Raw genomic sequence first — 14,580 nt, forward strand, 5'->3', positions numbered from 1 at the left:
AGCGTCCCGCACAATTTTCAGAACCATCCCTCTGACTCATTAACCTATAAACTCATAGATGAAAATATACTGATACTTTCACGAAGGACTAGGAATGAGATCAAATGTAGTGCAATTCTATAGGGGTTTCCCCTCATACTTTGGTAAACAGAGTCCCGCACATTTTTTCTCAACAGTCTCATTGACTCTTTAAGCTATATACTCCTGGGTGATAATTTAACAGTGCTTCAAGGAAGGTTGATTTTATGATCCAACGCAGGGGGGTTCTAGGGGATTTCCCCTCTCGCTTAAATAAGCATAGTCCCGCACTTTTTTCAGATTAGTCCCTCTGTTCTATTAAGCTACATACTCATAGATGATAATAAGACAGTGCTTTTTAAGAAGAGCTGATGTTAAAAAATAAACGTACAACCTCTCTGGGGGTTTCTCTCGCACTCAAGCAAGCAGGGTCCCACACCATTTTTCCATCACAGTCACATTAGCTCTTAATTTATACACTCCAAAATGATGATAGTATTTTTAAGAAAGACTGTTTTGATATCGTTCATATGAAAATTCTGGGGGGTTTCCCCTCTCACCAGTCCCCTTCGGCTAATCTGTGGCGTCCCTTGTAGAGTGGTATGGTGGGGATGATTACGATATCCAATGTTGCTGGGTCTCTCCAGACTGGATCCCTCCAGCACTGGCCCCTCGACGGTGTTCACTCCAATCAAACCTTCTCTCCTGATCCTGGACGCCGGCTCTCCCAGCTTCTCAGCAGCTCCTGCACTCGGCGGCCACCTCTCCAATACACAGCCGATTCCAGTCTCCCGGAGGGACCCAGGGTGCTCGTTCTCCCTCCTCCAAGCCTCAGGGGGGGTCGGCAACCAGGACCGGGTCGGGGCCTCCGGGTAGCGGGGTGGGTGGGGGGGGCAGCGGGATCCAGCTAGGCAGGCATCGAGGCTAGGTGAGAGAGCATTCCCTCACATCTCTCTGGGCGGTGGCTCAGAGACTCAGCAGGCCGTCGGGATCAGCTCCATTAGCAGGCTCCTCCCTCCATGTGTTCCCGATTGCATACAAATTTGAAGTACACTATACTTGACGAACTATACATGCTTTTCCCATCGACTCTTTTCCAAAATAAGGCCTCCATCCCCAGACCCCAATATCGCCTATTATGCGCAAAGTTTCGCAAAATAGAGGACCTTATTCATAAGGCCAATATGCAATGGTGGGATAGGTTCTTCCTTCAAGAATATCTCAATAACCACATCACCCCTAGAGGCCTTAGGGTCCTAAAAAATTGTCCATTCTTGAGTGAAGAATTGGATCGAGAATGGTTCCACATATCAGAATTCTGCACACGTAAATGGATGTCCATTATTATCACACAGAGAGAAGCCCAATACCATTCCTTCATCTCCAAAACTCAAACGCTAATTTCTTCCCTCCAAAAAGACTTTTCTCCATTTCCATCTTCTTGGCTCAGAAAACTTAAATTAAACACAAAATTTCTAGAAGATTCCCTCCTTCGAAACAAATTGCAGAAAATACGAAGGGATGTAGATGACTATGCTCAGAAAAAAGTTTTCAATTGGAAATCCACACAGTCCCTCCCTCTCACTACCGCCACAGGCCCAGTCCCTCTCATGGACTGTCGCCCTGTCAGCCGGCAATCCACACAATCTTCCCTCCCATCCACCACCGCTATAGGCCCAGTCCCCCTCATGGACTGTCGCCCTGTTCCCACACCCTCGCTACTCAAGAGGGTACGTGCATCATCCAAACAGACCAATTGTTCTTCCAGCAACCTACCACCACGTGGAAAGGACCCCTCTAAACCCCTTTTTCCGTCCAAACCTTGCTCTACACCATGCAGTCGTCAAGCAGAATTCCCTCGCCAAAGGAGCAAAAAGGCTACCAGGTCAAAAATAGATTCCAGCACACCCCATCCACTTGACAATACTGGGCAACAGCATATCATGCCCACAGCTCAACAACACCATACATCTGAACCCGGCCCACCCAACCAAACCAGCTCAGGAACAGAGGACACGCAATACCATGTATTAACCACTGACCCTCCTACCACAGGAGTGAACTCGGTTCCCCAATCACAGGAGCCCCCTAATGCTACACCCAACACACCCCCTATAAGCTTACCAGCTCCCTCTTCCCCCCAGTCTTTTTTAGTACAAACCCCCCTACCCTGCTCAAAAAGAAAATTCATCGCAGAGGTAGAAGAGGGGGAAAACGTAGACACGGACAGACCAGAAAAGTCACGCAGACTATGAAAATCTTCAACCTCTCCAACCACCCCCTCTCCACATCTGAAGAATCCCTCTTAGCCCGAGGACTCACTTTTGCGCCTACAGCTGCTCCCAATCCATTCACCCTTTTCCTAGATCTGAACAGATTCATACGGAACCTTACGGTGCAACGCTTCTTCCATATTCAAGCTAACAAAAACAAAAACAGTATAAAGGAATCACCAATACCCAATATAGATGATATTGACAGTTCTCCCACCACTGAACAGAACTATCATTTCAATACACAAGAACTACAGGCTCTAGAGAATTTAGAAGATCTATACACTTGCGATACTGATGATTACGTCTCCATTCTTTCCCAAAACCTACCTGGTTCCCCACCCATACAGCATTCTACGATTCGGCCCAAATCAGTTTTTTACCCCACATTTGCTAAAGGTCCGTACATCCAAAGCTTCTACCAAGTGGTCCACGCTGATATACGCCGCATGTGCCAATCATCCCATGACCAAACACACCCTGCCTCCAATCTAACACCTATGGAAAAATCGGCTTTAAAGGAACTCATGAAAAACCCAAATATCATCATAAAATCAGCGGATAAAGGTGGTAGCCTGGTCGTTCAAAATAAAGCTGACTACATTAAAGAATCCATCAGGCTTCTGTCCGATAGCTCCACCTACTTAAAACTCACCAGTGACCCCTTGCCCGAATTCAAAGTGGAAGCTCATTCCCTCATTGAAAAAGCGGCAAAGGACAATGTCATCACCTCCACAGAAGTGTCATTTCTCAAACATGACTTTTACCATAGGCCATATTTTTATCATCTCCCCAAGATCCATAAAGATCCCCTTCATCCCCTGGGCAGACCCATCATTGCAGCCATGGAGAGTGTCTCCAGTTATTTTTCCATCTATATCGACCATTTCCTTCAACCGATAGTCCAACAACTTCCGTCATATGTTAAGGATGGCATCAATCTACTGGACCTATTATCCTCTTACCCATGGCAACCATCATATCTCTGGCTATCTTTGGACGTAGTCTCTCTCTATACATCTATACCACATCACATTGGACTTCAGGCCGTACGCCTCTTCTTGAATGATGAATCTGCACTCAATCCCCGGCAAACACACTTTCTCCTGGATCTCATAGAATATTGTCTCACCCACAATTACTTCGAGTTTAATGGCGAGTTCTACACCCAAATCAAAGGCACGGCCATGGGGGCCAATTTTGCCCCCAGTTACGCCAACTTAACTATGGGCTACTGGGAGCAGCAATACATTTGGCACAACAATCCCTTTGCTTCTCATCTCATCTTCTTCGGTCGATATATCGACGATATAGTTATCATCTGGGATGGCCCTGCCTCCCTCATACCACCATTTCTCGAACACTGCAATAACAACCAGATGGGGCTTTCCTTCAGATCAGTCTCAGATGCCGAAAAACTTACTTTCTTGGACCTCGAGTTATACCATCATGATAATACAATCAGTGCTCAGAATTACGTCAAACCCACCGCTGGAAATTCATACCTGCACTACAATAGCTGTCACCACCCCAGATGGATTCAGAATATACCAAAGAGCCAATATTGCCGCCTTAAACACAATTGCACTCAGTCCCAAACATATCTCCACCATGGAACACTACTCAAACAGAAATTTCTTGAAAAGGGTTATCCTGAAGAACTCATAACAAAAGCCTCTGACCACTACCTGCATGAAGATCTAAAGAAAAGTAGAGCGGAGTATACAAGGAAAATAAACAATCATCCCACCTCCGCACGATTCACTACCCAGTTTCACAGTAAATTCAAGCACATGGAACGCATTTTCCATAAACATTGGGCAATCCTAAAGGAAGACACTTACCTACGTGCAGACCTCACCGAGCGCCCCCGTTTTTCATACAGGCGCGCAAAAAACCTCAAAACTCTAATAGCACCAAGCCAGGTCCGCTCCATTAGACCAAAAACTAACTCATCACTCACCTCCTTTCTCCAAATCAAGGGAATGTACAAATGTTGTAAGACCAGGTGCTTAACATGCAAACATGTGAGACACGGTCTAAAGGAATTCACAAACAATGGAAAAACCCATCACCTCACTGACTTCTACACTTGTTCGACGGAATATGTCATCTATTGCCTCGTGTGCCCCTGCAACCTACTTTATGTAGGCCGTACTATACGGACCTTACGCAAACGCTTTGGAGAGCATCGGAACCTTGTTGAAACAGGTTCCGATAAACATAGCGTCCCCCGACACTTTACTGAGTATCATCCCAAGAGCTCCGATGAACTCAAAGTGTGGGTATTGGAAGCCATCCCTGCACACTTTCCCCCTGCTGAACGGTTCAAGCGACTGTGTACCAGAGAAAACTACTGGATTTATACCCTGGACACTCTAGCGCCAGGAGGCCTAAACGAGGGATTAGAAATCAATATCACACTCTAAAATATTGCACATATACTTGTGACACCTCATACATTCACACATCATTCCCTATCAGTGACATATATATTTTTTTTTTCCATCAATATTTTTATATATATATATATATATATATATATATATATATATATATATATATATATATATGTGTGTATTCTATTCTCATTTTCATTTTTATTTATTTATTTATTTTTTTATTTTATTTTCATTTTTATTTTTATTTTTATCTTTATTTTTACCTTTATTTTCATGTTTATTTTTATTTTTATTTTTATTTACATTTATTTTTATTTTTATTTACATTTATTTTTATTTTATTTTTTAATTTTTATTTTTATGTTTATTTTTTTTTTTTGATTTATTGATTGATTTTTTGATTTTTTTTGATTTTTTTTTATTTTTTTTTTATTTTTATCTTTACATTTATTTCTATTTTTTTTTTCCCTCCAATACTGTTTTTTCATGTAGATGTATACACACATTACCGATCTATTTTCCCCATGGCCATGTCAGTATTGTTTTTATGGGATTTATTCTTATAAGTCCTCTTTTATGTAATACCATCATGTATTTTTATGTATTTTTATGTACTTTATGGATTTCCTAGAGACATGTATCCCCAATTGTGTTTTCACTGAGATGACTTTCTTAGAGTCTTTTGGCTCCGCCCCCCCCCACAGACAGATGTCTTTGCAATTAGTCCGGCAACAGGGTATAAATTCCCTGCCCCACCTGAGACACTCCCATCGCCTGACGAAGGAGCACGGATGCTCAGAACGCGTGCAACCGCTATTTTTCTCCTGCCAGGAAGTGATGTCATCAGGGATCAGAAGTCAGCAGCCGGAGCCCTGTTGTGCATGCTCCGCCGCAGCCAGTGACAACTAGCAGCCCCACAGCGGCTCGGCTATACCTCTGGAACCTCACCACCTTCTCCTATGACCACTATCCTGGAAGAGGAAGATGGATGACCCTAACAGTCTTTGTGTACCGGTCTCACCCAACCTCGGACAGTGAGTCACCAATTTTAACAGTGTTAAATAAACTTGTACTATACTAAGCTGGCGCCGCTCTCTCCTTTCTTGCATCTCTCAGGGCTTCTCCACGCTTCAGCCGGCTGCCGCGGACTATAGCTTCCCTACAGTACCAAACTTTGTTCCCCCCCCACGCAGCCCCATAACCCCCCCCCCTCCCATCCACCCACATTCCTTGTACCATCTTGGGATATTAGAAGAGCGCCATGACACCCCCCACTTCGATGTGATAACGGAAAAGGGGTTGGATAGTGGATTGTAGCTCTGGGAGGGTTGTATAGGTCAGGAATGAACAGGGTCAGAGGTCCTGGACTCCTAGGAGGGGAAGGTGGGTCCAGGGAGCAGGGGTGGTGATAGTGACAGAGGGGCTGGATAAGGGAGGTGTAGCATTGGCAGGGGGTGTAGCAGCGGGAGAAGAGGGTCCAAAAGAACTTCTAGGAGTAGAAGGGGATAAACGGAAACATTGGTGGCTGTGAAGTCCAGCTGGAAGTTCTGGTCAGAATATTGTTGTATATTGTATAGTATAAGATTATTTCTGGTATTGTGATACATGAAGGGCCGCTCATTACCACACATGTCTGTCCTCTGTGAGGAGGAAATGTTTTCTGGAAAGGATAATAGGAAGGAGGGAGGGGGGAGGGGGACACAGAGAGCAAAAACAGAAACAAACCAAAACTCTTCTATCAGAACCAGAGAGCTCCAAACCAGCCGAACGTTCACTGCCGGGACACTGCCAGGTGGGACATTTTTCTTTCTTTCTTTCTCAGGTGGTGACAGGTGCACTTTGTGGAGACACCAAGCTCTGTCTCTGCTTTGTGTTGCAGAGATTGGGGAGACAGATTGGTGGGGGTCTCAGGCTCAGACAGTTTTGCTAGCGGCATCCTGCAAACATACTCAGTGATAGTTACTTTTACTCCAAACCCCTGTACTCTGTACATTCCATACTCCTGAGCCCTGCATTCCATACATGCTATACTCCTGAGCCCTGCACTCTGTACATGCCATACTCTTCAGCCCTGCACTTTGTACATTCCATACTCCTGAGTCCTGACCCCTGCACTCTCTACATTACATACTCCTGACCACAGCACTCTGTACATTCCATACTCATGACCCCTGCACTCTCTACCTTCCATACTCCTGACCACATCACTCTGTTCATTCTATACTCCTGAGCCCTGCACTCTGTACATTACATACTCCTGACCCCTGTATTATGTACATTACATACTCCTGAGCCATGCACTCTGTACATGCCATACTCCTGAGCCCTGCACTCTGTACATTCCATACACTTGAGCCCTGCACTCTGTACATTCAATACTCCTGAGTCCTGACCCCCTGCACTCTCTACATTACATACTCCTGACCACAGCACTCTGTAAATTCCATACTCATGACCCCTGCACTCTCTACATTCCATACTCCTGACCACAGCACTCTGTACATTCCATACTCCTGAGCCCTGCACTCTGAACATTACATACTCCTGACCCCTGTATTCTGTACATTCCATACTCCTGAGCCATGCACTCTGTACATGCCATACTCCTGAGCCCTGCACGCTGTACTTGCCATACTATTGAGCCCTGCACTCTGTACATTCCATACTCCTGAGTTCTGACCCCTGCACTCTCTACATTACATACTCCTGACCACAGAACTCTGTACATTCCATACTCATGACCCCTGCACTCTCTACCTGCCATACTCCTGACCACAGCACTCTTTATATTCCATACTCCTGAGCACTGCACTCTGTACATTACATACTGACCCCTGTATTCTGTACATTCCATACTCCTGAGTTCTGACCCCTGCACTCTCTACATTACATACTCCTGACCACAGAACTCTGTACATTCCATACTCATGAACCCTTACAATCTCTACCTGCCATACTCCTGACCACAGCACTCTTTATATTCCATACTCCTGAGCCCTCCACTCTGTACATTACATACTGACCCCTGTATTCTGTACATTCCATACTCCTGAGCCCTGCACTCTGTACATTCCATACTCCTGACCCCTGCACTCTCTACATTACATACTCCTGACCACAGCACTCTGTACATTCCATACTCCTGAGCCCTGCACTCGGTACATGACATACTCCTGACCCCTGTACTCTGTACATTCCATACTCCTGAGCCCTGCATTCTGTACATTACATACTCCTGACCCCTGTACTCTGTACATTACATACTCCTGACCCCTGTACTCTGTACATTACTTACTTGTACATTACATACTCCTGATCCCTGCACTCTATACATTACATACTCTTGACCCCTATACTCTGTACATTCCATACTCCGGACCCCATGCACTCTATACTTTACATACTTATACATTACTTACCCCTGACCCCTGTTCTCTCTACATTCCATACTCCTGACCCCTGCGATCTATACATTCCATACTCCTGACCCCTGTACTCTGTATATTCCATACTCCTGACTAGGGTTGAGCGAACACGGACTGTATTATTCGTGTTCATACCAAATAATTGGTTTTATGTTACCCGAACACGGACCCGAAAACTTTACTGTATATTCCCGTAAAAATCCGTGTTCGGTCATTTTATTTCCGGGTTTTGCATGCATTGGCGCACTTTTCATGGCGGACTTTCAACAGCCAATCAACAAGTGTTTAACTTGTGTGCCTTAAGCCATCCCAGCCATGCCTACAAATGTATTAGTAGCTGTGATTGGCCATCTGAAGCATGTGACCAAGCCTTTATAAGTTCGAGCCAGCGCCGCTGCGGCGTCATTCTGTTGTGTAGTACAGGGACAGAGCACACATCATACGTGCTGGCTGCTGAATCGGGACAGACAGGCAAACATCATTTGTGTCCGGATAGAATTGAGGGACAGGTCGGAGTGTGTTAGGCAGGGCGAGTTGTAGGGCATTTTAGGGCGAGGCTGCTGATTTTTAGGGTCAGTGTTCTACAATCGATTTTGCTGTGTGGGGGGGGTTTGCAGTGACCGATCTTATCAATCCTTTTAGGGAGAGGCTGCTGATTTTTAGGGTCAGTATTCTACAATCGATATTGCTGTGTGGGGGGGGGTTTGCAGTGACCGATCTTATCAATCCTTTTAGGGAGAGGCTGGAGATAGGCAGGTGTCAGTGGTAGATTTTGCTGTGTGTGGGGTGCAGTGAACACAATTTTTTTTGCCCGCTGAGGAGGAGGGAGAAAAGTCTTTTTCTATCAGTCACTGTGTGCAGCCTTTTTCCTTCAGTGCTGTGCTGTGCTGACTGTGATAATACACTGCTGTGTTCACATGTGCTATTATTGAGAGATTTCAAAAGATATACACTTTTTTCTATTCCACTATTCAATATACAGCCTTGGGTTAAAAAAAATTAAATTGTGGCATAGTCTGTACTAATCTAGTTAAAAATTACAAACTTAAAAGGGGAATTTTTTTTTTTTTTCCTCCATAGCCTGCAGCAGAGCTGAATGATATAAGACACCGCTGTTCACATGTGCTATTGATAAATCACACCAATTTTATATCATATTTTCTATTCCGCTATTCAATAAAAACCTTTGGGTATAAACAATTAAATTGCGGGATAGTCTGTGTCGGTACGTGTGAGATCCACCTTTCCAATTTTTGGGGTTCATCTCATACTTCTGAAGATTTGAGGGTGCTGCCTGTTCCGTACTCCTCCTACTCCTCATCCTGCCTTTGGGGGTACAATAAATAGTAATTGGGGCCTAGTCTGGTTTTTATGGCCATATTCACTGTTACCGCTCTTCTGTCACTTGTAAACACAGAAGTCTGGCTTCTATGCTCGCTTCCCCAGGCAGCACCCTCAGAACCTCCCCACACAGCACGAAGGCCGGACAAGGAGGGACAGTTGCCGATGCATGGATGTGTTTATGGGCTTCAGAGACAGCATCCCATGTTGAATTAGGCATGCATGGCTGCACCCTTCCTCCTCTGGGTGCATGCCAAGGCATGGCCCTTAAGGCCCTTCAAAATCCTCAGCACCAAGCCCATGATGCTCTTAATCCGGCCCTGGTCCTCCTCCACCGCCGCTTCCACCTACACCGCCCATAGGTGTGCGCAGCCTATTGCATTAGGGTGTGCACCCCAAAGTTTAAATACACATGCATGTGTTTGCCTACATGTACATGGCCCTGATACATTGCTCTCCCTGCTGGCAAAGAGAAATAGAGCAGAGCAGGTCCGAGGGAGATCTTTCCCATCTCCTCACTGGCAAACAGAGCGATAATGCTATGTGCCCTAGGTGATTAGGGTGTGCCCAGGTACACCCGGCACACCCTGTGCGCACGCCTATGACACCACCACATCCACCACCACCTCAACCTCCCTCCAACTCCATATGGGCCTCGTCCTTCAGAGATGAAGAACATTGTTTTATTTTTCTGTTTTTTTTGTTGTTTTAAGTTATTTCCCTATCCACATTTGTTTGCAGAGCACTTGCCATGCTCTTAACTACGTTTTGCTGCCATTTGCAGCACTCTAGCCCTTTCCTTTGGTGTTTTAGAGCCATTTTAGTGCCTGAAAGTTCGGGTCCCCATTGACTTCAATGGGGTTCAGTGTCCGGGAAAGGTTCGGCAAAAGTCCGGGACACGGACACGGACTTTTTTTTAGAGTTCGGCCGAACCCGCCGAACACGGACATCCAGGTGTCCACTCAACTCTATTCATGAATCCATGCTGATTACTACTAATGATACCGTTTTTATTACTAAAATCTTGTATATAGTCCCTTATTATCCCCTCCAATATCTTACAGACTATTGATGTTAGGCTGACCAGCCTGTAGTTCCCAGGGACAGATCTTGGCCCTTTTTTAAATATTGGTACCACATTGGCTTTTTTCCAACCAGCTGGTACCATTCCCGTCAGTAGACTATCCATAAAAATTAGGAACAATGGTTTGGCTATCACCCAGCTGAGTTCTTTAAGGATCCTCGGGTGTAAGCCATCTGGTCCCAGGACTTATTTATGTTAAGTTTTTCAAGTCTAGTTCTGAGTCTGTCTTCTGTTAACCATATTTTGAATGCCTTTTCTTTCATTTTAAAATGCATTTTTATGTTAGAGTTTAGCCACCCAGGGTTTATTTTAGCTCTTTTCAACTTATTCTCCTTTGGAATGCACTGGCCAATACCTTTATTTCGTATGTTCTTAAAGCACTCCCATTTTTCCTCTGTGTTCTTTGTTCCCAAGATTCTATCCCATTTTATATCGTCTAGCAAGGAGCGCAGTTTAGGAAAATTGGCTCTTTTGAGATTCAGTGTCCTTGTATTACCCTTGTGTTTCCTATTTTTATCATTTATACTGAAACTAGTTGACCTATGGTCACTGTTTCCTAAGTTGCCCTGTATTTCTACATCCTCAATCAGGTCTGTGTTGTTAGTAATCAGTAGGTTTAGTACTGTATTGTTTCTTGTCAGTGCGTTCACCATCTGACTAATGAAATTGTCCTGCAAAACATTTACCGGTAGGAAATGGCAAGCCTTAGATGAATTTCGCAGTTCCTTCTGCCCAGTCTATATCTGGATAATTAAAATCCCCCATTATAATGACATTTCCCATCCCTGCTGCTATTCCAAACTGTGATAGGAGGTCCGACTGCCCCTTCTCCTTTTGGTTGGGGGGCCTATAGCATACAACCAATATTACTTTCCCCATAGTACCTTCCCTTTGAAGTTCTACCCATAGGGATTCCACCTCCTCCCTAGCTCCATTCATGATATCGTCCCTCATATTCACTTGCAGATTGTTCGTGATATACAGGCATACCCCTCCCCCTTTCTTACCCTCTCTATCTCTGTGATAAAGGGAATACCCCTGAATGGTTGCCAACCAATCATGAGAGCTGTCAAACCAAGTCCCTGAAATTCAAACAAAATCAAAATCCTCCTCATACATCAGCAGCTCCAGCTCTCCCATCTTGTTGGCCAGACTTCTAGCATTGGCATACTAACCTTGTAACTTTGTACGGTGCATCCTTGTTCGATGTTATGAGGCTGCAGTTTCTTTTTGTCAGGCTACCTACCTTGGGTTTTGGATCTCTGGTCACCCTACCGCTAATGCCCCCATTAATGCCTGATGAACCTTGCTCCCCACTGGCTAATTCTACATCTATACCCTGCCCACATCACCTAGTTTAAAAGCCCCTCTAACTTTTTGCCCATCTTCTCTCCCAGTACTGCTGCACCCGCCCCATTTAGCTGCAGTCCATCCCTACTAAAGAGCCGGTAGCTGACTGAAAAGTTGGCCCAGTTCTCCTGGAATCCGGACCCCTCCTTACTACACCAGCTCCTCAGCCACTTGCTAACTTCCCTAATCTACCGTTGCCTCTCTGGCATGGCTTGAGGTACAGGTAGCATTTGTGAGAATACTACCGAGAAGGTCCTACTTCTTAATTTAGCTCTTGAGTCCCTGAAATCGTTTTTTAGGACTCTCCATCTCCCTCTAACTTTGTCATTGGTACCCACATGTACCATGACAGCTGGGACTTCTCCAGCCCCACAATAATCTGTCCACCAGATCCATGATGTGCCGAACCTGAGCGCCCGGTAAACAACAAACAGTTCAGCGCTTACGGTCTTTTTGACAGATTGCCCTCTCTGTCCTTCTAATAATTGAGTCCCCTGCCACCAGAACCTGTCTTTCCTTACTTCTAGCCTCGCTCTCACCCTCACTAGAAGAGTTCTTTCCCTGGCAGCTAGGGGCGTCGCTCTGTTCCTGCAATGCTGGTCCCTGACTGGTTTACCCAACATCACGCAACAGGTCATATTTACTGGCATTTTCCAGCCCAGGACGGCCTCCTTGACTCTTTCCCCTCTACCCTTCCTAACTGTCACCCAACTACTCTGCTCTGGTGCCTGTACTCTTGTATCTCCACCGCCCTCTGTGCTGGCACCTGCCTAGTACGTTCCCAGCTCTCCTTTAGTATGGAGATTCTTCTCAGTGTTGCCAGCTGCAGGTCATAGATTCAGGACCTGAGTCAGCAACTTGCTTTCATTTTGCGCAGCTTTACTCACCCTCAATCGGATGATCAAGGAATGAATACATGCCACAAGATGTACACCGAGTTGCTTCTCCACACCCGCCAAGCATCGTACCCACTAATCTAATGGGGATTGGGAATTTACTTCTGTCAGATTAGCTGTTTAGTAGCTCCCTGACTCAAATTTCTCAGCACACAGTTACACCTTAGTCACACACAGTTACTCAGCAGTATTCAACACTACACAGTCACTCCACCCGGGTACTCGTAACACTCGGGTACTCGCAATACTCGGGTACTCATAACACTAGGTACTCGCGCTACTCAGATACAATACTCAGACACTCACACTAATCAGATACTCCCCTACTCAGGTACTTACACTTCTAATTCACAGAGACACCATGCTAAAGGACACTTTAGGAAGATCTTTTGGGCCATTATTGTGGCTAAAAGGAATACTGAGAAAGGACACTTTGTGAATATACTATATTTAAAGGACACTTTGCAAAGACTCCTTTGGGCCAGTGAGCCAGAGTAATGTTGAAGGAAAATTTGTGTGAGTTGCTACCTTGTGAAAGAAGGGTAATTGCTCATTGTCTTATCAGAGAGAGGGGTGCCAGAGTAAAGGATCCCTTAAAGAGTTCTTACAGACCCTCACAAGTAAGTCAAGCTTTGCTCAGGCTCCAGTAATAACAGCATGCCGCCAGGAGAAGATGTGTTGCCTTGGTGTTGCAGAGAGAATGACACTGTGAACACCGGTCGGGTGGACTCCGCACTTCTTCATCCTAACTTGTGGGTCTGATTAGGATAGGAAGGAGTCAGTGCCCTGGTAATTGAGAGGGACTGTGCCTATTGCTAGTCATATGGTTCCCAAATGGATCAAGTACAGAAGTGTTTAGTTAGTTAGATTGGCAGGATTGTTCTGTTTTGTCTATTACAGGAACACAACAGGACGACGAGTCAAGAGCCCCTCTAGGGGGCTTGATGCATCAGATATCTCTATAGGAAAGTTAGTGTTAGAGATTCTTCAGGTGAGGTCGCCTCTGTGGAGAGGGCAATCTCCCTGTAAGTATATAGGATGTAAAGTTAATGCATGCTCACCCTTTCCTTTGCAGGCTTGCAAGGGATCTTTATGCCTTTGAGAGGTTGCCTTTTGCCTATTTTGTGTATATATGTGTATATATGTACAAATGTTATTCGTAGCATAGTTAGTCAGGATGTTTAACCTTTTCCTGTCAGATAGATTTTTGTTTGGTGGGGGTTGCATTGATATAATGTATCTGGTGAAGCCCATGTGTAAATTTGTAAATTTTGTACAGCAGATGTCTATATTTTTCACTTAACCTATTGTATCTACTGGCCATATATGGGGTATGCCCCATGGCCCTGTACATATGTTATTTGCTTTTTCCCCCTTTCCAAGTTTGTGGGATATTCCTTGTAAATTTTTGTATAGGTATTTTTGTAGGGGCGGATGCCCAGACCCAGTGAGGACATGGCTCGGTTTGGCGGGGATGGGAGTTGCACCATCCTAGGTAAGTGCTAGAGTATATTTTTTTGGGTCTTTCTGCTTACCAGAGAGATTGCCAGGTAAATTTATATTGCTCTCTGCCTACCAGAGAGCAGGATATATAAGAGAGGTCTGCTCATGGTGCTCAGGTGTAGCTCAGCTTGTCTGAAGTGTTTCACACTGGTCCAATAGGGAGGCACATTGGACAGTGGGAGGAAACCTGAAAAATTAGTGCACAGGCATTTACTACAGCCATGGTGATTGTCAGAGGAATGTGCATCTGTGCGTGCTGGGATAATGTATAAATGCCAAGGGCAGATG

General features: G+C 45.0%; 1 protein-coding gene across 1 annotated transcript in view; it reads left to right on the forward strand.

Annotated features, from left to right (window-relative positions):
• Positions 1-6,383: 6,383 nt before the first annotated feature.
• Positions 6,384-14,580, forward strand: part of LOC309553113 (asialoglycoprotein receptor 2-like) — a gene marked incomplete at its 3' end in the record, with an annotated part of 128,175 nt that continues 119,978 nt past the window's right edge. The window contains exon 1 of the mRNA XM_082254008.1: positions 6,384-6,485. The remainder of the gene's footprint in view (positions 6,486-14,580) is intronic.

Source organism: Pelophylax lessonae (assembly GCF_965119305.1).
Source record: "Pelophylax lessonae genome assembly, chromosome: 4".
Taxonomy (NCBI): domain Eukaryota; kingdom Metazoa; phylum Chordata; class Amphibia; order Anura; family Ranidae; genus Pelophylax; species Pelophylax lessonae.